This window comes from Saimiri boliviensis, chromosome 5 (genome assembly GCF_048565385.1).
Source record: "Saimiri boliviensis isolate mSaiBol1 chromosome 5, mSaiBol1.pri, whole genome shotgun sequence".
Classification (NCBI taxonomy): Eukaryota; Metazoa; Chordata; class Mammalia; order Primates; family Cebidae; genus Saimiri; species Saimiri boliviensis.
This window is the reverse complement of record NC_133453.1, coordinates 71808631-71834003: the sequence shown is the minus strand read 5'-3', so window position 1 is coordinate 71834003 and position 25373 is coordinate 71808631. Positions and strand designations below refer to the sequence as shown.

The window sequence follows — 25373 nt, the reverse complement described above, 5'->3', positions numbered from 1 at the left end:
CTGTATCTGTCATTTCTCCCCATGCTATCTCTTCCCACCTCCCTACCTCCCCGTCCCTCCCCCATTTCCCCCCAACGGACCCCAGTGTGTAGTGCTCCCCTCCCTGTGCATTTTAAGGAAATAAATATCTTAAAAGTTCAATAGCTTTAACAACAACCTTATACTCAAAACTCTTAGCAGCCCAAGACTGGCTGTTGCGATGGATCTGGATGTCTATCTTATTCATTAAACAAAACACAGTTTCCTGGGAAGAAATGGAATTCTGAATATGCCAAATACTTGTATCATAGTGTCCACAGTCACAGTTTTTCTAAGTCTCCACTAATATTTCTCTAGGTTGGAATTCACTTGGTATATGTACATGGTCAGCACACTGCCAACTTGTACAACAGTGATTTATTAGAAATTCCAATCTTACTTGGGATGGGGGAAGCAGAGACAATCTTAAACATACACTTCAGGAACACTGACTACCTTTAATGCCAACGACAATTGTGATGATTATCGAAAAGATTTTGTGCTGTTACCAGAAATTATGTGAAGGAATGACAGGAGAAATAAAACAGCCTGCAGTGACGATGTACTGGGTCTCTGAGGACCAGAGGGTAGAATTAAATCATGCTGAAAAATTTTGATACACAGCAATCCAGGGAACAGCTACTACAATTTTTGTTTTGGTCACTGCAACGATATTACAACTTCTGAACATGTAATTACCAAACTCTCAGAAATGTTTTATATTTATAAAAGGAACACATACCACAAGTTCCTCACTTGCATGTGAAACATAATGAAAGTATTAGACTTTGGGATTTCCATTCCTTCCCTCTTAAAGAGAGAGGATAGCAACTTGCTGTCTTTCAGCCTTAGGTACCTGAGCACCAGAAATGGATTTAGACTTTTAAGATAGGTAATAGGTAAAAATGAGTGAAATCAAAATCACATTGATTTGGGAAATAAGAAGCAGAAGGAGACAAAGCAAACACTTCTGGTAAGGGTACAGACAAGAAAGGAACACTGTGAGGTCATTATGAGGTGCAGGTATCTTGCCATCCATGTAAATAAAGCTGTTGGTTATTTTAGGGAAGGGAGCCATTTGTAGGGGAATGTGAACGGCTCATGCAGCATGCAGTAATGAAGCTGAGTATGAAGACGAGTCACAAGCAATCAAAAGACAGAAGAGGAGCCAGAAAAGAGTGCTGACTTAGGGATGATCATCAATAATGCACTAAGGAATAAAAATCAGAAGAATGTTTGACAGCAATGAAAAGGCCCAACAAGACTGGGCTGTATGTGTAGTCTCCAAGAGAACAAGTCAGCACTGCTTCTTCCAATGTTATTTAGGGCGGCAAGATCTCATTAACTGTGGGCAGGTCTGGCTTTTCCCTCCCATTGGAAGAAATTGAATGAAAAGCTGTGATTTCTAACTAAAGTCAATTCATGGTTCAAAAAACTGGGCAGAAGCAAAGACAATGCAGTTTCCAGCCCCACGGTAGTTCCCCTACAAAACACCCTCCCTTCCCCTTCCCCCTTTCTCTGGCTTATCATAATCCTATACTTTTTTAGAGTGTTAAGGAGAGGATTAACAGATTTAGATTGGCCAACTGTGAGAAGAGCGAGGATGTATATACTTGGAAGCTTTTTTAAACTCTGTGATAGCATCATCCCTCTTTGTAGAAACCTCTATGGCAGCAGAGTATACTTAGAAAAGTTAACTATGGAAGGCTGTAGAGTAGTCATTAAAAAAACAAAATAGGATATGCTAATGCTGAGACAAAAAAATAAATAATACATCTCTTTCTCACTGATGTATTCTGTTCATGGCTATCCAATCATTTAATAAGACAGATCATTAAGGAGATGATCCTTGAAATTCTAATCATATCCTAGGAAGGGTATGGAAAGGGAAACCCCAGCTGGCAAAATTCTAATGTTTTAACAAAGACCGTACTATGCTAAGTTCAAAGACCAGTCCTGTACTAAGCCACCGAAGGAATAACGAAACCTCCAAATAACCCCAAAGTAATCCCGTCTTTCTGTGTTCCTTTTAATGAGATTTTAATTTCACTGTTGAGCAAGTCCCTGAGTTGACAGTTCCTCATTTTGACTTTGAGAAATCCTACAAACTAGAGTAATAAAGCAGTTCAGAATAAATAAAACTATTATTAATGATTAATGGTAACATCTATTGAGATTTACTATATACTTTATGTATCAAACTTTAATCCTTATAGCCACTCTATGAGGTTGGAACTAGTATTTGCTCCATTTTGCAGAGGAAATAGAGGCACAGAGAGATAAAGCAACTTGTTCAAGGTCACACAGCTTGGGAGGGACGGAGGCAAGATTTGAATGCAGGCAGCTTGGCTCTCTGGTGCGTGTATACACAACCACAGTGCCTTCTGCCCCTCAGCATCAACGTCCTTAAAATCGATTGTTACTGCTTTTAAGGCAGGTGCTTAAAATAAGAATTAGGACTAGAGAGGCACTGCTGGTACCCTTTATGTATAAGGTCCCCTCCCCTATATCAGACGGCAGGGGCCAGTGTGACTTCTGTCTCATGTAAAAGCTGATTTTGTCCCTGCAAAGAAGTCACAGGCATATATGAAGATCCCTTTGGGGACCCAAATAGTGAAGAGAGAGAATGAAACACACATCAAAAAGCCCTCCATGTTTTACAGCACGACCATTTTAGAGAGAATTGGGGCTAATGTTTCCCAATATAACATCCCATCATCATTGTGGTCTTAGTGCCTTTCAGCCAAGATTTTTCAAACACCTCAACACTCAAGAATTTGACAGCTGGTCCCAGTGAAAGCTGTAGAAAAACAAAGCTGTTTTGAGGATGATTTTGTTGTGGATGCTTCTACGTCTTTTATCTTGCTTTAAGGGAAAAAAAAAAAGAATCCTTCTTCCATAGGTGAAGGTTTCACCTTGTTAATATGAGGGGGGGAAAAGTGTTTCTGGAATAAAAGATGGTGATGGAGATAAGTTGACATTAAATTTACGCATAAAATTCCTGAGATCATTACCACAGTTAAACTACCTTTAAAAAAATGACTGGACTTGAGTACGCTCAGAAAAATGCCTCTAGAAGGCCGATAGAACAAAGAGGGCTGAGAAGATTGGCAGCTTATCTGCTTGCTCAGTCACGCTTTATGGGAAGGGCAGCAACAACGACACATCAGGAGCAATCAGTGACAAGGCTTCAACCAAGAGAGGTGTTGAAGGCATCCTGAAGCCCCAGACCAGAGTGCTCAGCCCCCCATAGAACAAGGGTGAGCAGCATTCACAGCTTACACCTCTTGCTGTTATTTTTCTTTCTCCATATAGATAGTCACTGGTTGGTACAGATGAAAGATTAGGCCGGGGAAGGGATGAGGTGAGTGATCAATGTTCCATCATTCATCAGCTGCTTCAGGGCTTTAAGCCCATTCCCAGTGGTCTGTAGGATGACCACCTGGGCCCTCCTTTAAGCAACAATGCCAGTCATTCCCCAAAAATGAATAATAATAAGCTGTAGTGAATGGGGGACCAGACACAGTGGCTTCTAAAACTCCAACACTTAGTAAGAGCATCACAGAATAGATCCTTAAGATGAACTGTCATGAAAATTGTCTTCACTAAATAGCTGTTTCAGATGAATTCTCTCTGTTACCAAATATATTCTCACCCATTGCCTCCAAAGAACCTGTTGTACCTGGTTCAGGAATTTCATTTCATTTGTATATAAGAACAAGAAAAATGAAATCAAGATTTTAAATATTCAACCAGTTATGGAAGGAAAGTGATAAATTGGGCACCTGAGGGGTCCCGGGTGAGGACAGCCAGACAGGAGTGGGTGATGGAGTTAGCAGGGCCAAGCTGATGACTTGGACTATAAGTGCAGAATAATCGAGAAATTTAAAAAGAACATAAGGTTTGTAAGTTTCCATCCCTATTTACATATCCAGAAACAGGGATGTTTTTCCTAGAAAAGCAAAAATGAAATGTCACTTAGTCCAATTAAGTGTTATTTATGTTATATACATTATAGACAGGAAATTTTTTAAATTGCAGGAAATTCTGAACTAAAAAAAGAAAACACATCAATTGCCAAGTAGAAGCATGGCTAAGTAAACAGTGATAAGCAGTTAAAAAAAAAGCATGATTAAAGTTGTCTACTCATATGCAAAAGAGAACTTATTTTTAAACCTAGTAATGGTAGATTAAAATTTCCAGTTGGCATCAGAAGAGAACTTAATGTGAGATATAATACAAGGGCTAAAAGAACCAATAGGTTGAAATTTTAGAAATACAGTTAAACACCAATCAAATGGTTATTAGAAACTAAACTATAAAAAAAAATTCCCACCCAACAGGTAATCCAATAAGGTAACAATCAAGTTCGTGACACAGGTAAGGAGGACAATGGTAATTTTTCATCAATCCACATCATCAAAGGCACAGCTGCCTAGGAGAACAAAGGAACGGCAGAAAAGCCTGCGGTGGCCTGGCACCTGATATGCAAGCTCTCCTAAGACAAATGAAGGGCCCTGTTCACAACCAAATGACATTTTGGCAAGATTATGCAGAGGATTTACTTCTGGCTGGCTGGAGGTCAGTCAAATATATATATTTCCTATTTCCAAAGAGTCAATGTGCCATAGGTCCACAGTGTGCTGTTCAAACAGACATCCAATTCTTCGTTTAGCAGAAGCTGAAATTTGGCACTGTTCTGTACAAGATATTGGCATTAGGCTTTTAATGAGAAATGGTGAGATAAAAATGATGAATTCATTCTTGCCTGGGTAATGTAGTAAAAAACGATTGCACAGCCAGCTTCTGGTTTCTGAGACATAACTCTAGAGGACAGAAACCTCTGGAATCCCCATTCTGCTTAATCTATAAATCTGAACAGTGCAAATGCAGACCCCCAATTTTTGCTGCTAATAAATGCCAGCAATTTGATTAAAACCCAATAGGAAAAAAAAAAAAAACCCATATATCTTTATAATATGTACAATGGTGCATTTTAAGTTGTCAACAATTCATTCACTCAGTAATATTTATTGGATGTCTACTAGGTGCTAGTCATTATTCTAGTGCTCTAGGATTCATTGGTCAACAAAGCAGACAAAAATCCCTGCGCACATGGAGCTTAGTCCTGTGATAAGTGTACTCTGTTTCAGCAAAGTCACTCAATGACTAGTATTTCCCCAAAATTATATTTCACCAGCCATTACTAGCCACAGTGCTCAAATAGGGTCCAAAGTGGCAAGGCCACACTAGGAGCCTGGACTTCAATGGGATGTCACTGTAAAATGGGGTAAACAGCTTCAATTTTAAAGACAACAGATTATCCAGTTGGGCAAAGCAACAAACACCCGATACATAGGAATGTTTGGCAGATACCAACACTTTTCAAAGCATGCTAGTGTGCAAAATCCTATTCATCACAAAATGTTATAATGGCCAACCAAGTCACTACTGAAAGCACACATGTGCTTTCTTTCGACTTACACACTTCCCCAGTGATAGAACTTGTCATAATAAACATCTAAAATCAGACTAAAAAAACCAAGCCAAGAAGAGAACATTAAGTTGTATACCTGGTTTGCGATTGTCACTGACACTGGAATACCCAGCCCTGGGTAACACGCTGGTATTTAAAAAGGGGGTGGAGGGCGACCTAAGGAGTCTGCCTGAAGAGAAGAGTAAAGGCTCATGAGTTAAGAGCCGTAAAATGAGTTAGTCTGATGGGGGTGGAGGAGGTCATAGAGCTGGGTTAATGAGAATATTCAAGAGCAATAAGGGGACATTAGGATAACGCTGTAATCACCTTTGAGCAAGAACACCCTGTGCTATCGCTGTGGTTTTATTATCCAGTCCTATGAATATAGCATGTAGGTTAATGCAGCAATTTTACATTTTAGGAGGGGAGCACATACTGACTGAGTTTAGTGTTAATAAGCACTATCAATAAAGTCTTAACAAATGACCAGGGAATCTATATCAGAGACTGCATATCCCTAGAAATGACCCTCACAGTGGGCGTGGAGTCAGTCCTTCTAGATATATGACTTTTCTTAGAGAAAACCGGTTCGGATTTTATATCCTAATGATCTTGTATTAAACCTTTACCAAAACTGGATAATTAGGTGTACACTGAATTCTTCTGCTGGTCCAAGTTCTTGTTTAAGGATGCTGGTGATTCCAATGAGTTATCAGAAGACAGGAATCTTTAAGTAAGCTGTAGAGCCTTACATCTACAGCCTGATTGGCTTGAATCGTATTTATCTTTTTGCTTATAGAAATATTCTTAAACTGCTTTTATCTAGGTCTGCAGAGATGATGTGCTGTGTTTGTAGGAAGAAAACAGTATGGCCCCAGTTAGCGCTAATGCACTCTACAGGAGTCTGAAGCTCCAAAGCCTTCAGGGGCCTGGGAGATAACATAACTCGATTGGAGAAGAGGGGACAGAATTTCTTCCATTCAGGATTTTAAGCCGAAAACTGTTTTCATATCTTTGGATTTTTCCAAGACAAGCCAGAACTGGATTGTTATGTCAACTCTCCCATGTTTCAATTGTTGTCAGCTAATCCCCAAATTTTGTTTGTTCAGCCCCCTCCCCACCTGCCAAAAAAACAAAAACAAAAAAACCATTTCCAAGCAAGATCAGAGCTGTAGGCCACTAGGTTGTAACCTCTGCACTACAGCAAAAACCTGAAGAAACTGCCTGGAACTAGGGTCAGAACAGATGGAAGGATGTGGGATGAATTATTGACTAACGTGGTTCAGAGGCTCTGTGGTAAAAGTGGAAGCTCAACAAATTTCAATTTGGGTATGCAGCAGAGGAAAAGAATTCCACAGGCATAGAGGCACTCAATTAAGACTGCCTAGGTTCATTTCCTTAACTGTGTTAAATTAAGACTCGAGATAGAAAATATGGGCTGAAGCAATTTTAAAAATCAGCTTTTCATAATTTGAGATTTATCTTTTTAACATAAACAAAAGGAGTCATGGTTTAAAGTCAAGGAAAAATCTATAATATATAATTAAGGTTGAATTTCTGCATACCAAATATAGTTAAGAAAATGGAACAAGACAATATAATCAGCAATGAAGCACCAAGGGTACACCAACTACAAAACACCATTTGTCTATTAAAAATAAACACACGTAGCCAAAGGAAAATGCATAAACAAACTAGATTTTGCTTTCCTGTTAAGTATGAGATACTCACTAATGACACACAAGAACCCATGAAAGCACACTTTGGTTTCTTCTCTTCTTTAATATTCCTAGCTTTTGAAAATGGGATGCAAATAGCACATCTCAAAAGTATATTCTAAAGACATGCTACACAGCAGTGATGTAATCTAAGAGCAACATAGTAAGTTTTCTGAAGAATCACCTGCATCCAGAACGAGTGATTTATGTAAGACATTTTAAAAGTTCTAAAACTATTTAATGAGAGTATTACAGAGCTGGCAGTGTGCATTACAGCTGAAGCCCCACAATGGGCTCACGGAGACTCGACTTTCTATCCCAATGTGCATGCTTAGAGATGGGCATAAGCCTGTATGGATCAGTCACAGGGGAGGAGAGGATTGCTGGGGGCTTCCAAGAGAGAAACTTTCTACCTCCTTACTAAGAACCACTAAAAGACAAATGTGAATTAGGAAACATGCAGCAGGCCAGATGCAGCGGCTCTTGCCTGTAATCCCAGCAGTTTGGGAGGCCAAAGGGGGAGGGTTGCTTGAGGCCAGGAGTTGAAGGAAACAGGCAGCGCTGTTTCACTGGCAACCTCCTGAGACTATGAAGCAAATGAGCCTCAGGATAAAATCAACACTGTGGAGAGCTGGGCTAAGAGAAGGAAAGACTCCAGGTCCTGGCGGATACCACTGAGATGCTAAACAACCCTGAAACCTTCCTTTCCTTTGGATATCCGGTATGTGAGCTAAAATCCTCGTTTAAGCCATTTTGAACAGTTTTCTGTTACTTGTAGTTTAAACCACTCTAACTGAAAGTGTAGTTTCTTCTGCAGAATCATTCAAATTTTTCAAAATATTAAGAGTCAGGTTTTACACAGTATGGTCTTCTGGTAGGCAATGATTGCATTCATATAAAAACATACAGAATGGGAAGAAAAGATTTCCTTTGCCTTCTTAAGTTTCACAAAATACTGTCATATACTAGGAATGATATATTCTATTTTGAAATGAATGTTAGTTAATAGGTTAAGTGCAAATGGAGCAATTATTACAAGTGGGTCCAAGAGACATTTCTATGGAGTCTCCTTAAAGGAAAACTTTCTGGGTTCGCACCAACCACTTTCGTATGTCATTCTGGAATACAGTCTTATACCAACCAGTGAGCAGGTTAAGCAATGGAAAGGAACGGAAGTATCTATCAGTACCCAAGACACTACTACAGAGTTACAGAATTTTCCATTCTTATGAGTAAATGAAACCACCATCTCAAATATAATATAAACTTAACTGGTTCTTAATATGAAATTTATCTATAAGGATTGTTCCACCATCAATTACCATCTTCCTGCATTCAAAGAAGTAGGAGTACTTTAAACTGAGTATACAGAAAATAATACTCATGATGTAGTTACCAGCAAAAAAGAAAATCACTACTACTGATTTCGATATGCATATACAACCCGGCAATGCAAATATTTAAATATAGTACCATTTCATAGAATTTGTGTGTTTTTTGTGGAGATGAAATTTACATAACATAAAATTAACTCTTTTAAGTGAACAATTCAGTGGCATTTAGCATATTCAGAGTGCTGTGCACCACTGCCTCTATTGAGTTCTAACAGATTTTCATCACCTAAAAGGAAAACTCTATATCCAGTAAGCAGTCACTCCCCATTCCCACCTCCTCCCAGCTCCCAGCAACCACAAATCTACTTTCTATCTCTATGAATTTAACCATTGCGGATATTTCGTATAAATGGAACCATATAATATGTGACCTTTTGTCTGGCTTCTTTCACTTAGCATAATGCTTTCGAGGTTCATCTCATAGAATTTTAATACACTTTAAAAATATGCCAGAAAGAGTTGGTTTTAGGGCTCCCTGGAGAGAAGTCTCCAGTACAGCCACAGAGACTCGGGGTGGGCCCAAAGGAAGTTAAATCCTTCAGGTCACGAAAATCAACTACATAAATAAAGAATAAGAGTAAATCAGGTAAGTAGCAGCCAGATGGAAAAATATTTTAAAAGTAGTTGCAAAGATGATAGGAGAGGTATTAAGCCACAATAAAATCTCGATGATGAGTGCATAAAGTCTAATCGTATTTTACACTTTTCTATATATTTGATATCATTAAAACATATAAAATATTTTAAACAGAGTTAAGTGGTTTTCTTTTACAAAACAGTGTGTCTAAAATTCCAATACAGAATATCATGAGGAGTGCCCAAGTTTTCAAACCTCCATACCACATTAGGAATTTGGAGTTTCTATATAATAATGTGAGCACTGCTCATCAAAAGGATACAGAAAAAACAAAGTACCAAGAGAGAGAAGATGGAGGTGGTATTAGAAACTATACTGCCACCCAAAAAAGTATATTAAGAAGCAAAGATGAAGTGAGGCTTTGGGATTAGGTATGTTCTACACCAGAGAGCAGAAATGAAAGGAGAATGATTCAGACTCAGTATAAAGTTGAATTACTTCCAAGCAGTAATTCAACAATGAGCATGTGTCTCTTACAGGGGGAAACTCTTTGGCACTAGAAACCATCAGAGAGCTGGGTGACATGGTAAATTACCTTGCCTTCTCAGCTCTTTTGTCTGTTGCTGCTCCCAGCTTCATGGCCTGCAGCCCATGCAGACACATGGGGCCCAGGCTCAGAGGGTGCTGGGCTTGCTTTAATGCTCTGCTGTCACTGTTTCAAAATTCTTAATTTTTGAAGAAGGGAATTTGTATTTTCATCTTGCACTGGGCCCTGCGAATTATGTAGCTGGTCCTGTTAACATGTACAGAAGAAATACTCTTATCTGATGAAGTGGGAGTGATATTTGCTTGGGTAAAATAAAAAGGCAGTTTAAGCAGGGAAAACAAACTGATAAAAAAATAAAGCTGAAATTTAACGTTTTAAATGTACTGTACACTCTTACGATGTAGGGTCAAAAACATTTTTTTAAATCCTAGATTTAAAAAATATCTCTATTTTCTTACAGTATCCTTCCAATATCTAACTTAAAAACAGTTTTTAACAATTTGCCTTTATCAAGATTTTCTAAAAAGCATCCCATTTGTTTTTTTGCAGACACAACTCATTATCTGAACTCATATTTTATCAGTTAATCAAACAGCACCATTACAAGAAGAAGTAAGTCTGCATAAACAAGTTCGTTAAACCTAGAACCTACCTGGCAGAAGCAGGCAAGGGGCTATGAAGTAGGATGCACTAACGTGTCATTTCTCACAGGTGAGCGTCCAGCCTGCCCCTGGGCATCATGCATACATTTCACACAGTGAATTTAGAATGCCACTTAATTAAGTGGGTCAAGTTCATGGTGGCTGGCTAGTCCTCTGTAGCAACAGCAGCCTTCTTGCATTGTCTCTTGTCTGAGTTGTCCTGTTGAGGCCTATGAGCATGGCCACACTTCCATGGGAAAGAAGTATGAGTTTACCTGAGGTAGTGTGGACTCCCCCTGAAACTGGTGGACATTCTTGTCAAGTATCAAAGAAAGAGGTTAAGTGTTTGGCAAAGAAACTAGAACTCAAAAGAGGTAGATCACTGACTAAGGAATTGTAGGGCAAAGCGTGAGCCTGAGGAGGACATGGGGATTTGCATTTCTCTCTCAGCCTCTCTTCTTAGGTCTAGACTTTGAGGCCGGATGGTCCTCAAGGCAGTAGGAAAGGACCACTTCAGTTACAGGGAAGCAGGCAGAAAACTAAACCAGGAGGTATCCCTAGAGTTAGCTCCAGGCCCACTACAAGTGAACTATTTGGTTAGACCAATTTATCCAGTTGCCTACTCCCTTCTGAGTGACCGTATTCATTCTGTTGTTATTACAACACTTTCCAGTTCTCTTTGGGCCAGAGAATCAATGGGAGAAAGTTTTCCCACTGCTAGTGTGGAGATGGCAGAGGCAAACACAGTGAATATTGTGGATTGTAAGTGGGATGACAGTGGTTCAGTCATTCTTCCCTATGTGGAATTTACCTCCATTCTCTGCCAGGAATCCGAGCCTCATTGTATCTGGGGAAACTACGGGGTTGCTTTATATTCGCTGACTGGTATGGTATTTTGTAAAAGAAGTTTGATGTTTGATTAGAGGCCAGGTGAATTTACTTCAAAATAGAAAGGGGGAAGAACTACCACTTACTGAGTGCCTCCTGGAGGCCAGCCATCAGACTAACTCCTTCATGTAATGCGATAATTCTCACACACATTCCATGAGTTAAGTGGGCCTCTCTAGGGTAAAGAAGAAATTGAGGAATAGAGAGATGAACTAACTTCCCAAAGTCACATATCTTCACTGACAGAGCTGGGATTTGAACCTGCAGCTATCTGATTTTAAAACCTGTTTTCCTTCCCTACACTATATGAGCTCTACAGCAGTTTCAGATCCTGAAAGTCTAAGAAAAAAGATGGGAATATTTTTAAAAGTGAATCACAAAAAGTGGCACACAATATGGAGAGTCCTGCAGCTACTCAAAAGAGACACAGAAAAACTGATTTTACTAAAATTCATCCATAACCAACAAATCTGAAGCCAGCGATTTAAAGAATTATGGGGAATGTTATTTAATGGAGACCACAGTGCTGTATAATAATTTCTATGTGTTTTTGTTACCTCTACTATTCAGAAGATTGGAAAGCTCTTTCCCTTAAAATAAAGTATTACATAGAGAATAAACCCAATTAAAGGGAGGGTTTAAAAAAAATTAGAGGAATAACCAGAACTATCAGATGACTTTACCAACACATAAACACTCTAGAAATCACCACTGTGGGAAAAAATTGCCCCAGCCCTATATCCAGTTCACCAGGACAAAGGTTAGCTAAACAACAACTTACTTTACTGCACCTGCATTCTGAACATGAAGCCACTTGAGTGCTCACTTTAATTCTGATAATGAGAATGTTAGTCTCTGAAAGAATATTTACTAAATTCGACTGCAATTAATGGACTTGAAATGGCAGGTTTGCTCTAGCCCAATGAACATGAATATTTTATGTATTCTGTACTCTGTTACAATGATAACACTTCTACTCTGTGTGTAGTAGTATCTTAGCCCACACTATAATTTGTGTGAGAATAAGGCAGTATTATGAAATGGAAATATACTTCATCTGTTTTGGGAATATACATGAAGGCCCTTGGGTTAGCAATTAATATAAAGAAAATACCTGTGATTAATGCCTAAGTTTTTTTTTTTTCCTTTTCTAAGAATCCTAATTTCCTTTTGATAATTGGATTCAGAATTACTAGAAGGTATCTCTACAGTTCTCCTGGCCTCCAAACATTAAATTACAGGTCACTTTTCAATGTCCTCACACATAAATGAACCCAAAACACTGAAACGTCATCCCAGCTTTTATTTTTCAAGCCCTCCAGGACTATTTTCTTGTCTCTCTGTGGTTCCTACTTGCCTCAGTCAAATGAAAATCAAATTCAGGCAGCAAAGGAGTCTAATGAAAAGCATCTCAAGGAAAGCATTTATTTGCCCTCTTGGAGAAGAAAAAGACTAGAGAGGCACAAGATTTATACTTTAACTACAAAGGGGCCCTAGTTGAAAGACTAGGATTCAGTTTTCACAAGTCATTATAGCTAATGGCTCTTTATAAGTTCCTCCGTGATCTGTTGCCTGCCTCCTCCCCATCCTTATTCCCAATCCCCACTCTTCATTCCCCTGTTCTGGTCATACTGGTCAGCTTGTAAAAAATCCATTTTCAAGGCACATGCCCAGCATGGATACGCCTATCTATGACTTCACTCAGAAGGGCTTCCCCTGCTCTTTAATCTAGATGAACACCCCATGTTTCTTTATCATTGTCTTTCTTTATAGCACATCATTTTTCCTTCAGAAGGCTTCTCACAATTTGTAATTTCACTGACACCTGTGTACTGACTTGTCTAAGGTCTGCCTCTCAAGTTGGACTGCAAGCTTCCTGAGGGCAAAGACCCTGTTTTGTTAATCAGGTATACTCGGCACAGAGTGGATGAGATGCTTTATTTATTGAATGAATGAAGTATAGCTGCTTCAGGGCCTGGGTGACAAAGTGTGGAAGAAGGCTCCTCCCACTACTGCACGGAAGCAGGTACCACTCTGGCCCCAAACAGGAAGTGCCTGGTAACCTTCTGGAAGCAGCATTCCCCTTGTGGGTACTGGTGCCTCATACTGCCTTTTTGGTTTTTTTTTTGTTTTTTTGTTTTGAGACAGAGTTTCGTTCTTGTTGCCTATGCTGGAGTGCAATAGCATGATCTCGGCTCACTGCAACCACCGCTTTCCGGGTTTAAGCGATTCTCCTGCCTCAACCTCCCAAGTAGCTGGGATTACAGGCATGTGCCACCAGGCCTGGATAATTTTGTATTTTTAGTAGAGATGGGTTTTCTCCATGTTGGTCAGGCAGGTCTCTAACTCCCAGCCTCAGGAGATCTGTCCACCTTGGCCTCTCAAATGCTGGATTACAGGCGTGAGCCACCGTGCCAGGCCCAAGTAATCTTTTGGGCAGGGACCTAGTGAGACTGCCACATGGTAACCCGCACTAGCAAAGTCATTTAAGGAGCCCTGGGAGATCCCTTTGGAGATTCCCAATAATATTCCAGGGGAATATGTGTTATTACTGGCTAACAACTAGCCTGCAAACAGTTGAACCGAATGGATATTTCAGATTATGGCCACAAGATTAAACTTACATTTAATTATTGCTAATTGAACATCTAAAGCCACTGTTCAGAGTTATTTTAAGTGCAGAATTCTATATTTTTGACATTAAAAAAATCCATCATGAAAAAAAATCAAAAATTATTTCTCATGATCATTCCTTATCTAATAAAAATTTTCATGAGCACTAAAGAAGAGAACCAACTTTCCTTTTGCTTTATAAAAGAAATTCTGAGAGCTCCAGCGAGCCTAGCGTGCCAGAGGCTGAGAAGCCCACTAGTCAGAATAACCAATAGCATTTTTATGCTTTCCAGGAGTAATGCTGTCCAAATCATGTCCTCTAACTTGTATTCTACCTTTCTATTAGACAATGAGTTCCCATTGTATGTCATTCTCATCGCATTACTCAATACCACGAACAAATACAAGATTAGAGGCAAAACAGTTAGAAGGATATGTGAGGAATGAATAGTCAACCCTGGAAGGAAAGCCAGGCCCATGGCTATACAATTCAGATGTTCTTTCTTGTCCTTCTGACCCTACGTATCACAGAAAGACAAGAAAGTGCAGAGCTCTGACAGCACAATCTTGACCCCAGATCCATTCATCCAATGAAGAAATGAGCCATGAGCATACTGACTTTCTAAAAATCCAGTAAACAATCACAAACTGGTAAGGAATCCCAGAAACTGTAATAAATTAGCCCTCCGGGGGGTCTATTACTGAAAAGATACTTTCAAACTGATGCTCTGATTTTGAGTAACAAACCTCTCATTGCTGACCAAATCCTACAAGGATAGAGATTAAGGCATGAAATCTATTTTTCAAGTTTAATGGACAGCTCCTCCTCTACTTGCTGCCATTGTGAACTTGGGTCAGAGGGTACATGGCCAGGCCCAGGTGTTTGCACCTATGGCTATTCAGATGGTTTCCTGACTATGAATTCCTGCTGCCTGGTTCTATATAGCTCAGCAGACACAGAATCTGGCAAGAAAATTTTCTTTTATGGAATGGTTACCATGGGTTATACAGTATAGTGGATGATTCTGGAAAACATTAGCCCAAGAACAAAATTGGAAAATATCACACGTATCCCCCAAATATGTACAACTATGATGTACTAATTTTAAAAGACACACACAAACACACGAAGAATAAAATTGGGCACAAATATTGATGATACAATGGGGACAGTGTAAACCTAATGACAAGTTTCTAAATCTATCAGCAGGTGAGTAGTCAAGGTCTCTCCTTGTTTTAAAATGAATCTGGGGCAAAGGTATTCTTATACAACCTTTTGGATGCTAAACTTATTTAAGTAGTGCAAGATTAAGAACTAGGCTTTCTTGGGACTGGCAAGAAAGTCCTTTAAAAAAAATGATAACCAAATATAAGATGCTGGATGGAATTTGAGATTATAATTAGACATGGAGCCAAAATAGTGATTAGAAGCCCACAATGAATAAAAAGTAATGATTTAGTTTTCTTCCTTAGCTTTCAAATTTTTTGATTGGGCAAACAAGGAGCTGTATCACTTGTTATATAAGAAATCATGAGGCAATGACTGCTCTTTTATCTTAACCAATGAAGTAAAAAAAAAAAAAAAAAAAAAAAAAACAGCAGAGAGATTTTATCTGGGATTTGGAGACTTGTCTGTCAGACTATTAACAAGTAGACTGTTGAACAAAAGAGCCATTTAATTTAAATCCTACACACTTGATAATGTTAGAAAAATGTAAGTCATCACAAAGACGAGGTTTCCTGCACCAAAGCAAACCTACTTTACTTCCACTAGAAACACATTTTTCTCATAAGTAGGAACTGGTCAGAAAGTGTGATGAATCTGAGTATAATCTTCAAGCACATTTGATTCTGGAGTTAAAGGACAGATTAACATAAATTAAAACAAGGTAATCCAAAGTAATTGAAAAAAGGAAGACTCTACTGACTTAGTAGACATCTACGACTAATCCACTAGTAAGCTCATTTCACTTACGTGAAGTTCAGTACAGATCCTAATTGGATTCTATCTCTGTACCAGTGGTTTTAAAGAGGATTCACAGCTCCTAACTAAATACAAAGTAACAACGTTAATTAGAAAATTAGGGCTTACAGTGTGGTTTACTGCTGCAATGATTCATAATCGTGTAACCCAGAAACTGAGAACATCTTTGGGGAAATTACAGATGTTATTTTATGCTAGGACTTCTTGCAAATAACATTTGCCCAAATTTGAAAGGTAGTTTTCAATCACTCCTTTCCCCCATCTTCAAATCAGAAGTTCTTTACAAAGGACAGATCTACCAACACTTCCCTGGATAGCTGGTCATTCATTCTGCTTTAGAATCTGCAGATAGGTAAGCACAGGGAGTGGCTGGCCTGGCAGAGGATTCAATCTTATAAGTGGACATCACAGCTTAAGCTTCTGATTTAGTTTCTAAGAACTCTTTCTTCTGCTTAATTTCTTTGAATTTGTCACAGAGCAGTATGGACACTCTCCTATGCTTTTATCAGATTTAAAAAATGATATTCTGTCAAAGCAAGAATTCTATACATTTTGCTTGAGTCTGTCTTTCTCTTGCTCTTAAATAAAGTTCAGAAGATACACAGCAACCCTTAGGTGTATGACGAAACTAATGCTGAATCTGTGTGCTCTGTGCATGCTTATGTTTGTGTCTGTGTGTGTGTGTGCACACATACTCTCACTGTACATTCATTTGGGCTGGTTCCCAGCGTTCTGCAGAACAAACAGCTCTTTGGAGGTATAAAGCAACACTGTGATTCTACCACTTCTCAAGAGTTCAATTGCTGAATCTCTCAATCTCCCTCTCTCTCTCTCTCTCTCTCACTCATTTGAGATGGAGTCTTGCTCTGTCACCCAGGCTGGAGTGCAGTGGTACGATCTCGGCTCACTGCAACCTCTGCCTCCTGGGTTGAAACAATTCTCCTGCTTCAGCCTCCTGAATAGCTGGGATTACAGACCCACCATGCCCGGCTAATTTTTGGGTATTTAGTAGAGAACAGGGTTTCACCATGTTGGTCAGGCTCATCTTGAACTCCTGACCTCATGATCCTCTCGCCTCAGCTTCCCAAAGTGCTAGGATTACAGGCTTAAGCCACCACACCTGGCCCAATTGCTCAATATCTTAACTCATCCAGAAATGGTAGTGATTCATCTGAATGGAATCAGAATTACTAAACAATATATTAGGTAATCCAGCCTATCATTTGTGAATATTTAAAAAATAATTTTGTATGCCAGTTTTTAATATTAATGTCCAATTTTTCTATTTCCAGAATAAATATTATGCCTCAATAAAGATTTGTTTTTAAAGAAAAGTTATTTGAGAAGCCAGGAGCAATGAGTTACAATCAAATTGGCAGTGGTGCCTTTTTGAAAATAGAAACACTACCTGCTATCTAACTGGTCAACATTTATTTCTGGTAAAAATATACAGGAAAGTAATCAACATACCACCTCAAAGTACTTGTAGTCCTAATTCCCTAAGGTATTAAACTTAACATGCAGACAACTTTTAATCAGGAAGCACTCAGCTGTATTCATTGATATCGTTCAACTAACCCCAAGCCTGTCTAAACCCAGAAAGGGTTTAAGGAGTTTTCTTCCTTTATTATTTGTCACGATTTCAAAATCATAGTACAGTTGTGTAATACAGACACCATTTTAATAATGAACGTTTTTCTTCACTGAAAGTCAAACATCAGTGAAGATCACAGAATAATCACTGAACTGAATATGAAACGAACTATGTTCACTGTTTTCCAAGACTTTCATTGTAAAAGTGTACTGCTGCTCAGTAAATTGTGGATCACTCATAACAGACTGAAATATCCCTGACTGTAGCAGGGAGAACAGAGCACTTCACATATCCAACCATATGCTCATGACTGAGCGGAGAGATTCTGTTGTTCCCATACTTGAGAACCTGAGCATACTTTGCCATTTTGTAGAGAAATAAAAGCTGAAGGCCATCTGGAGAATCCACTGCATCCTGAGCAGCAATATTAGCTTTAATAATAACTGTAATTTACTTACTTTGGTAAAAATTTATACTGATGTCATATATGTGGCATCTACACCACTCATACACATAAACACAATTTTAAAGAGTTAACTGGCACAGTTTTAAAACAGACTCCTAGAGACAGAAGAGATCAAATAGGGCAGAAAAGCAAAGGAGATTAGTGAGACTGGGAAAAAGGTACAGATGATGAAATGGGCTGAGGGCATCTCCAGAGATTACTGTAAGCATAAAATAAAGTGACTATGAAATTCCAGTGTGTATGAGAATCACTTGGGATACTTATTGAAAACACAAACTTCCACATTCTATGCCCAAAAGACTGCTCATGCTGTGGCTCTGGGCTGGAACACAGAAACATGCATTTTTAATAAGCACCCCAGATAAGACAGGCATCTCACAGCTCATATTTTGAGAGATACTCAAAATACTTAACCTTAGCAAGCCCTTGAGGACAGAGGCCTTCTAGGCCTTCTTCTTTATTTATTTATTTATTTATTTATTTATTTATTTATTTATTGAGACAGTCTTTCTCTGTCGCCCAGGCTGAAGTGCAATGGTGCGATCTCAGCTCACTGTAACCTCTGCCTCCTGGCTTCAAGCAATTCTCCTGCCTCAGCCTCCTGAGTAGCTGGGATTATGGGCATGCCCCACCATATCCAGCTAATTTTGGTATTTTCCGTAGAGACAGGGGTTCTCCATGTTGGCCTGGCTGGTCTCAAACTCCTGACATCAAGTGATCTGCCTGCCTCAGCCTCACAAAGTGCTGGGATTATAGGCGTGAGCTCCCATGGCTGGCCAGAAGGCCATCAAGACAAACCATATTCCTTTCCCAAAAGACCAGACCCAAAAGTCATGTGACAAGTCCATTTTTGAGAGAGAAAGAAAAGGAACATGGGACAAGGCAGAGGGGGGAAAACTCAATCATAGTGAATTACTATTTCTTCTTTCAGAAGACACAAGAATATTTACATCATCCAAATCATTGATTCATGCAATAATCCAGTACTGAATTTGCAAATGGAATACAATGTATTCCTTTAACCTACATATTTATTAAATGCCCATGTGTGTGTGTCAACAACAGTAGCGATACAGTAACATTTCTGACAAGCCTTGGCCTTAAGATGCCTTCAGCCTCCACACACGGAAGACAAACATGAAATAGCATAGCAGGATGAAAGCCATATGTCACGAGGTGGTAAAAATATGGTTCTCTGGCATTCTAGACAAGGAAAAGCTGTCCTCCAAACTGTGGAGGGAGTGGGGTGTACGGCAGCAGATGAGGCTTCATAATGGTGACATGCATGGTGAGTCTTGCAGGCAGACAGGTTTTAAAACATGATTCTTCTTGTGTAGGAAAAGAGCATCCCGTGGGGCATGAACAATAGATCCAAGTCTACTGAGAGCACTTTGGTAACATCTATCACTAAAGTAAGTTTTCCTTCCAGTGACAACTAGTAAGTGACACTCAAAATCCATCAAAGGAAAACTGCAGAAATGAATGCAGGCATACAGTTCCCGTTGCAGGAAACAGAAATTCCAACATCTGGTTCTAAACTCCCTTTAAATAGACATATGTTGTTACAAGGCTAGGAAAGGGTGGTATAAAAACACAGCAAACAGCAGTCAGTGGGCACATTTCTGGAAGGCATCTGTCAAGCAGCTTCTCTTCCTGTGTATCCACACAGTCACACCCTGGCCTCTGTATCAAGCCATGCAGATTAGAGTTGAGCAACTTTGTAGGAGCCGGGAAGCAGGCCACGTAACTGTTTAGCCTGACATACCCACTGGTGTTCCTTCTACTATAAAACTGAGGTTCTAAAAAACTTATTAAACTAATTCCTCGAAAATGTGTATCACAAAGTCTGGAGAGAACTTAGAACTTTTGTTTTCTTTTGTACATAAAAATTTTGTTTTTGCATTTTCCCCTCTCTGCTTCCATTGCAGAGAAAACTTCTTTCTCACCGGCTGTTTTTTCACCAGGAGGCAAAGGAAACAAGGAGTTTCTCTGTTGTCTCACTCTGCTGATCACTAATCATCCTTGAGAATCCTCTGAAACAACTAGAATAGGGACTCAGATCTGGTCTCTTTCCATTTGTCAGTCAACCCAGCCAGGCAAGATAAGCAAATGTATGCGTGCATGTCCTCTAGTTTTTCATCTTGCAAACTTTTAAAAACCAACACCCACCCAGGAGCCCTTGCCAATCTTATCCATGGCTAGTTACACAAAGCCTAAAATTATTTCCTGTTTCTTGCCTAAGGTAGTTGAGTTTTAGCACAAGGGGTTTATGATTTTAGTCTACAAACAGCACGTTTAACTTCTGCATGTCACTCTACTGGCCCTTCTTCAATCCAAACTTTGCTTTGCAAAGGTTTGCACACTAAAGGCTGGCTACCCTGAAGCTAGGTATTGAAGTCTTTTTGTAACCTGTGTTTGCCATATTCTAGTAAAACTTATAATATTCACTGCTCCGTAATATATGCTATTGCCTTTTTCAGCTTTTTCACACTGCTGTAAGCATTTATTCCAATTCAAAAGAAAATGCTGATGGGAAAAAAAAAAAACCCAGATTTTTAATCTATTTAAATGTTAGCTATTTCATATTATAGAAGCTGAAAAAAAATACACATGTAAGAAATCATTCAAACCCTCTATATAAACTGGACTCTTTCTTTTTTACACAGCTTTCCTCAAGTGAGCTGCTTTTATATTTGCAAACACTCTGAATTTTGCAATCTTGAAAGTAAAATTCTTAAAACACTAGAATCCTATAACTCAAAGTATCCTTTGTTTCTAAAGTAAATGTTATGATCCATCTGTATATATCAGAGTGGGATCTGTTCATTCCTAACACATGTTTATGGAGGGCCGACTACGTGAAATGCAGTTTGGGGCACTGGGAATGTGGCACTTAACAAAAACAGATTAAAATTCTGACCTTAAAAATCTTGTGCCCAAGGAGAAATCCTACATCACTAACAAAATAAATAAATGAAACATACAGGCTACTGAATGGGGAGAGGTTAGGTAGAATAACAAAATAAGGAAGAGGGTAGAGAGTTGGGGGTGGTGTCCGATATTAATGAGGCTGCTCATGTAAGACCCTTTTGCAAAGTAGTATTTGAGTACCAGGGGGTGGGCATACATGGCCCTGAAGAAGGAGTGTCCTGGAAGAAGATCAAGTTCAACAGCCAGCGTGGCTGGGGTGGAGTGAGCAAGGGGAAGAGCAGGAGAGGAGACATCTGAGAAGTGAGAGGGGACACAGTGCAGGGGCCTGGGGGCCATGGAGATTGCAGGTGGAGAGCCACTGCAGAGTTTTGATTGAACTAAAAACACGATCATAGTTTACTTCTTAAAAACTGAACTACAATTCACATATTATAAAATTCACCCTTTTAAAATGCACGATTCAATGGTTTTCAGTAAAGTCACAAGGTTGTACAGCCATTACTACTTCTAATTCTAGAACATTTTCATCACCCCAATAAGAAACCCCATACATAGTAGTCACTCCCCTGCCCTGCTCATTGCCAGCCCCTGGCAACCACTCTTCTGCTTTCTGATGCTATGGATTCACCTACTCTGGACATTTCATATAAATGGAATCACACCATATGTGGCCTTTTGCATCTGATTCACTTTACCTGGATCTCTGGCTGCTGAGATGAGAACAGGCAAGGACAGAAGCTGGAATGGTGGCAAAGGGATGAACACAAGAACTCAACTGGGAGTAGAGAGGGGCTTGAAACAGGGCAGGATTTGAGATGATGAGCATAGGCTGGATCCTGGACACATTCAGATGGGGTGATGTGAAGTATGAGAGAAAGAAAAGTCAAGGACAATGCCCAGGGTTTTAGCCTGAGCACCCGGAAAGGTGGACAGGACACCAGCTAAGAGCCTAAGACTCCTGGAGGGACAGGCTGGGAAGAAATACCACGAGCTGGATTCCGAAGCTGTGGACTAAATCTGGGCTGCCTATTATTTTTCCAAGTGAAGACGGGGAGCTGAATATAAGTCTGGAATTCAGACAAAAAAGTCTGGCTCAAAGATACAAATTTGGGAGTGAAAGAATGGAAGGTATTTAATACCATGAAACCAGATAAGACCAGCAAAGGAGCAAGTAGAGAAAGAGAAGAGATCTAAGGAAAGAGTCCTTAGACACATCAAGATTTGTAGGTTAGAGAGATGAGGAGGAACCAACAAAAAAGACTGAGAAGGAAATACAAGGAAGATGGGAGAACGAAGACAGGGTGCGGTCTTAAAACCAAGTGAAAAAACTTATCACGGAGCAGGGCATTGTCAGCTATGCCCAATGCTGCCGACAGGCTGAGCACGATGAGGACTGAGGCTGATCCTCAGGTTGAGGAACAGGGCAGCATTCACAGACCACTTGTCCTTGACCTTCCCTTTTCTCCCCTTGCTCCAGCCACGTCTACCTGTGCATCTGCCACTGCTGTTGCTAGGTGTGTTTTCCCCAGGTACAGCTTTGAACAGAACAGTCTGAGTGGAGTAGGGAGGTCGAAAGTCTGACTGCGGTGGGTTTGAGAGAGAGTGGTAAGAAAGGAATCAAAGCCAGGACAATTTTCTTTAATAAGTTTAGCTGTAAGGGGAGGGAGAGAAATAGCTGTAATGGGAGGTGGGGTAAAGATAGGGCTTTCTGAAGATAAGATAAGTAAAAACATAGTTGTATACTGGCGGGACATATCTAGTAAAGAGGAAAATAGATGAGGAGGGAGGGAGTAGACTGGTTAGAGGGAGTAATTTCAAATATTTAGTTTGTCAAACATCAGCAATTAAAATATAAAACATCCACTAGTCCATGGAAAAACTACAAAGGAAAAGCTATTTTTTCCTCCCAGGGGACACAAGAACCACCATCATTTAAAATTACCTGGATCCACTTTTTAAGGCTGAAGATACAAATTATATGCAGCGTGTCAACATCGGGGAGTCAACAAGACCCAAGCTCAAGGACCATTATCAATTGCAACAATCTAGATACTTCTTCTGACCTCAGTTTTCAGTCTATAAAACAGTGATTAAAACAACGTGTCCTCTCTACCTTTATAGAATTGATGTGATGATCAAATGAAATACACAAACTGTCTGTAAACAGTTACATGTGATGTCCATGTAAGGCATTTTTAAGTGCTACTATATCAAAAAGAATTACACATGCCTGTTCTTACTCCAATACTCTCTACACAGAAATAATTCAGTTCCAAGAAGGGGAAAAAAGGCAAGCTGAAGATTTTTTAGAAGAATAAGTAATTAAGGCATAGGAAAAGAAATGCTTTATAATTATATATTGTATTTAAAACACACTCAATAAGTTGTACATGAAATCTACCTTCATGTTCTAATTTCCTCCTTTTAAAAATTCAGCAACAACAACAATAAAACCCTCTTAACTTTAGCTGAGCCTGGGGCAAAAACAAAACAAACAAACAAACAAACAAACAAACAAAAAACAAAAAAAAAACACATTAAATTTGACTGTAGGTCTGAAGCAAGACCCATGCTTAAAAGAAGACATGACCTAATGCCTTTCCATGAATCGCCCTTATTTTCTGTGTTCCTAACCACCTACCAAGATCAGCTCAAATAAAAGAATAATCTGATCCTTGGCTTCTTGCCCAATAAGAGATATTAGAAGGCGTTTCAAAGAAATTTTTAATTATTATTTTCACTTGCTGATTACTTTTTTTATTCTGGATGCTGAGTATATAGACCATAGCTCTCTTCAAGGAAAATGTACATTGCAGGGTCTCCCGATCCAGCCATTAACTGTTCTATTTCTTCTGGTGAACTAAGACACAAAAGTGGGTATTTATGTTTTCTAATGAAGGAGAGTGTTCATCTTCATCAAGGAATTGGTAGGTTAACACAATGAATTCTCAGATGGAATTTAAAGTAGACACCAAAGTTGAATTAATCTTTTCTCAGCTTCCCTCTCACATTTGATTATAAAACTTAGGTGAGAACTTAGCAGACCTTAAACCTCACAAGACTGTAAAGGAAGACGTGAAAGACAAAATATATAAGAGGATACACACTCCATCACAAAGACGCACGTATGTCACTTTTCTCTAAAATATGTCTGTGTCTCCTCATATATGACACCACTTAGCAAAGAAGTTGGAGCTTCGCTGTGAAATCAATGTGTACACTTCATATATAATCAATAGGAAAAAACCTATTTTTTTCTAATTATAAAGGTATTGTATCTGCATTTATGACATATTATTTGTATATAAATAACATATTGGATATTGTGTCTTTAGTCGGAATTCCAATCTTCCACTATAAACTCAATTACACTTATTTACATAAAATAATTCACTTTATAATAATCTACATTCCAAAGTTACCAGGAAAAAAATATTCTGATAGTTGTGTGTATCTACTTTTAAATTCCCTCTCAGTCACATACTCCAGCATTACTGGGAAAGGACTTATTTGAATAAGTTATTTTTAAAATTAAAACATATCCTTTAAGAGGCCAAGGGTGGTGGCTCATGCCTGTAAACCCAGCACTTTGGGAGCCAAGGCAGGTGGATCACTTGAGCTCAGTAGTTCGAGAACAGCCTGGCCAACATGGTGAAATCCTGTCTCTACTAAAAATACAAAGATTAGCCAGGCCTGTAGTCCCAAGCTACTCGGAAGGCTGAGGCACAAGAACTGACTGGACCCAGGAGGCAGAGGTTGCAGTGGGCCGAGATTATGCCACTACACTCCAACCTGGGCAAAAGAGTAAGATCCTCTCTCAAAAAAAAAAACAAAAACAAACCATATCAGGTAAGGGGAGCATGGCATTCCAAACATCAGTTTTGATTTGAATATTTTTAAATAAGGCATTATCATAATATACATCCCCCTAAATAATGTTATTAGAGTTAACAATATTATATTAACACAATTAATATTAATATGCTAACTAACCTTGATTACTTAGGGTTATCATTTCAATTATACAGTAATACATTATAGAATCTCTATAAAGTCAAAATGTGCTGAAGAGCATGGAGCTATTCATCCTCACCCTAGGTAGAACCAGGCTACACATGTTCTCAGATGACTATGTCTGCCTCTAAGAGCTTTTCCCCCTCCTCTGCCTTGTCAGGAGGTCTATCAGTCATTGTTGCCCCTATCAGAAGGCCTATGTCCAGCAGACTCCCCTATCTCTGTGCAGCTATCTTATGATTCTAAAGGAGGTAGAAAGACCCACAGTTTCAGAGTGAAATTGTTCTGCTACAACCCAGCTGCATAGTTCTAGACATAACTACTGAACCTCTTTAGGAATTAATTTCCTTATCTTTACAGTGAAAGAACTGGCCTGAATGATCTTTAAGTTCCCATCCAAACCTGGGATTTTATAATCAATATTGCTGAGGGCTGAAAAAATAGATTCTAAGTTTGAGACTTGTGACCAAAGAGAGAATACAGAAACTGAATAATGGCCTCAGAGGGTAATA

The 25373-nt window shown here is 39.2% G+C and overlaps 1 protein-coding gene across 1 annotated transcript in view; it reads right to left on the bottom strand.

The window, feature by feature from the left end:
• STK39 (serine/threonine kinase 39) overlaps positions 1 to 25373 on the bottom strand; it is a 315215-nt gene that overhangs the window by 39862 nt on the left and 249980 nt on the right. The gene's annotated exons all lie outside the window — the stretch shown is intronic.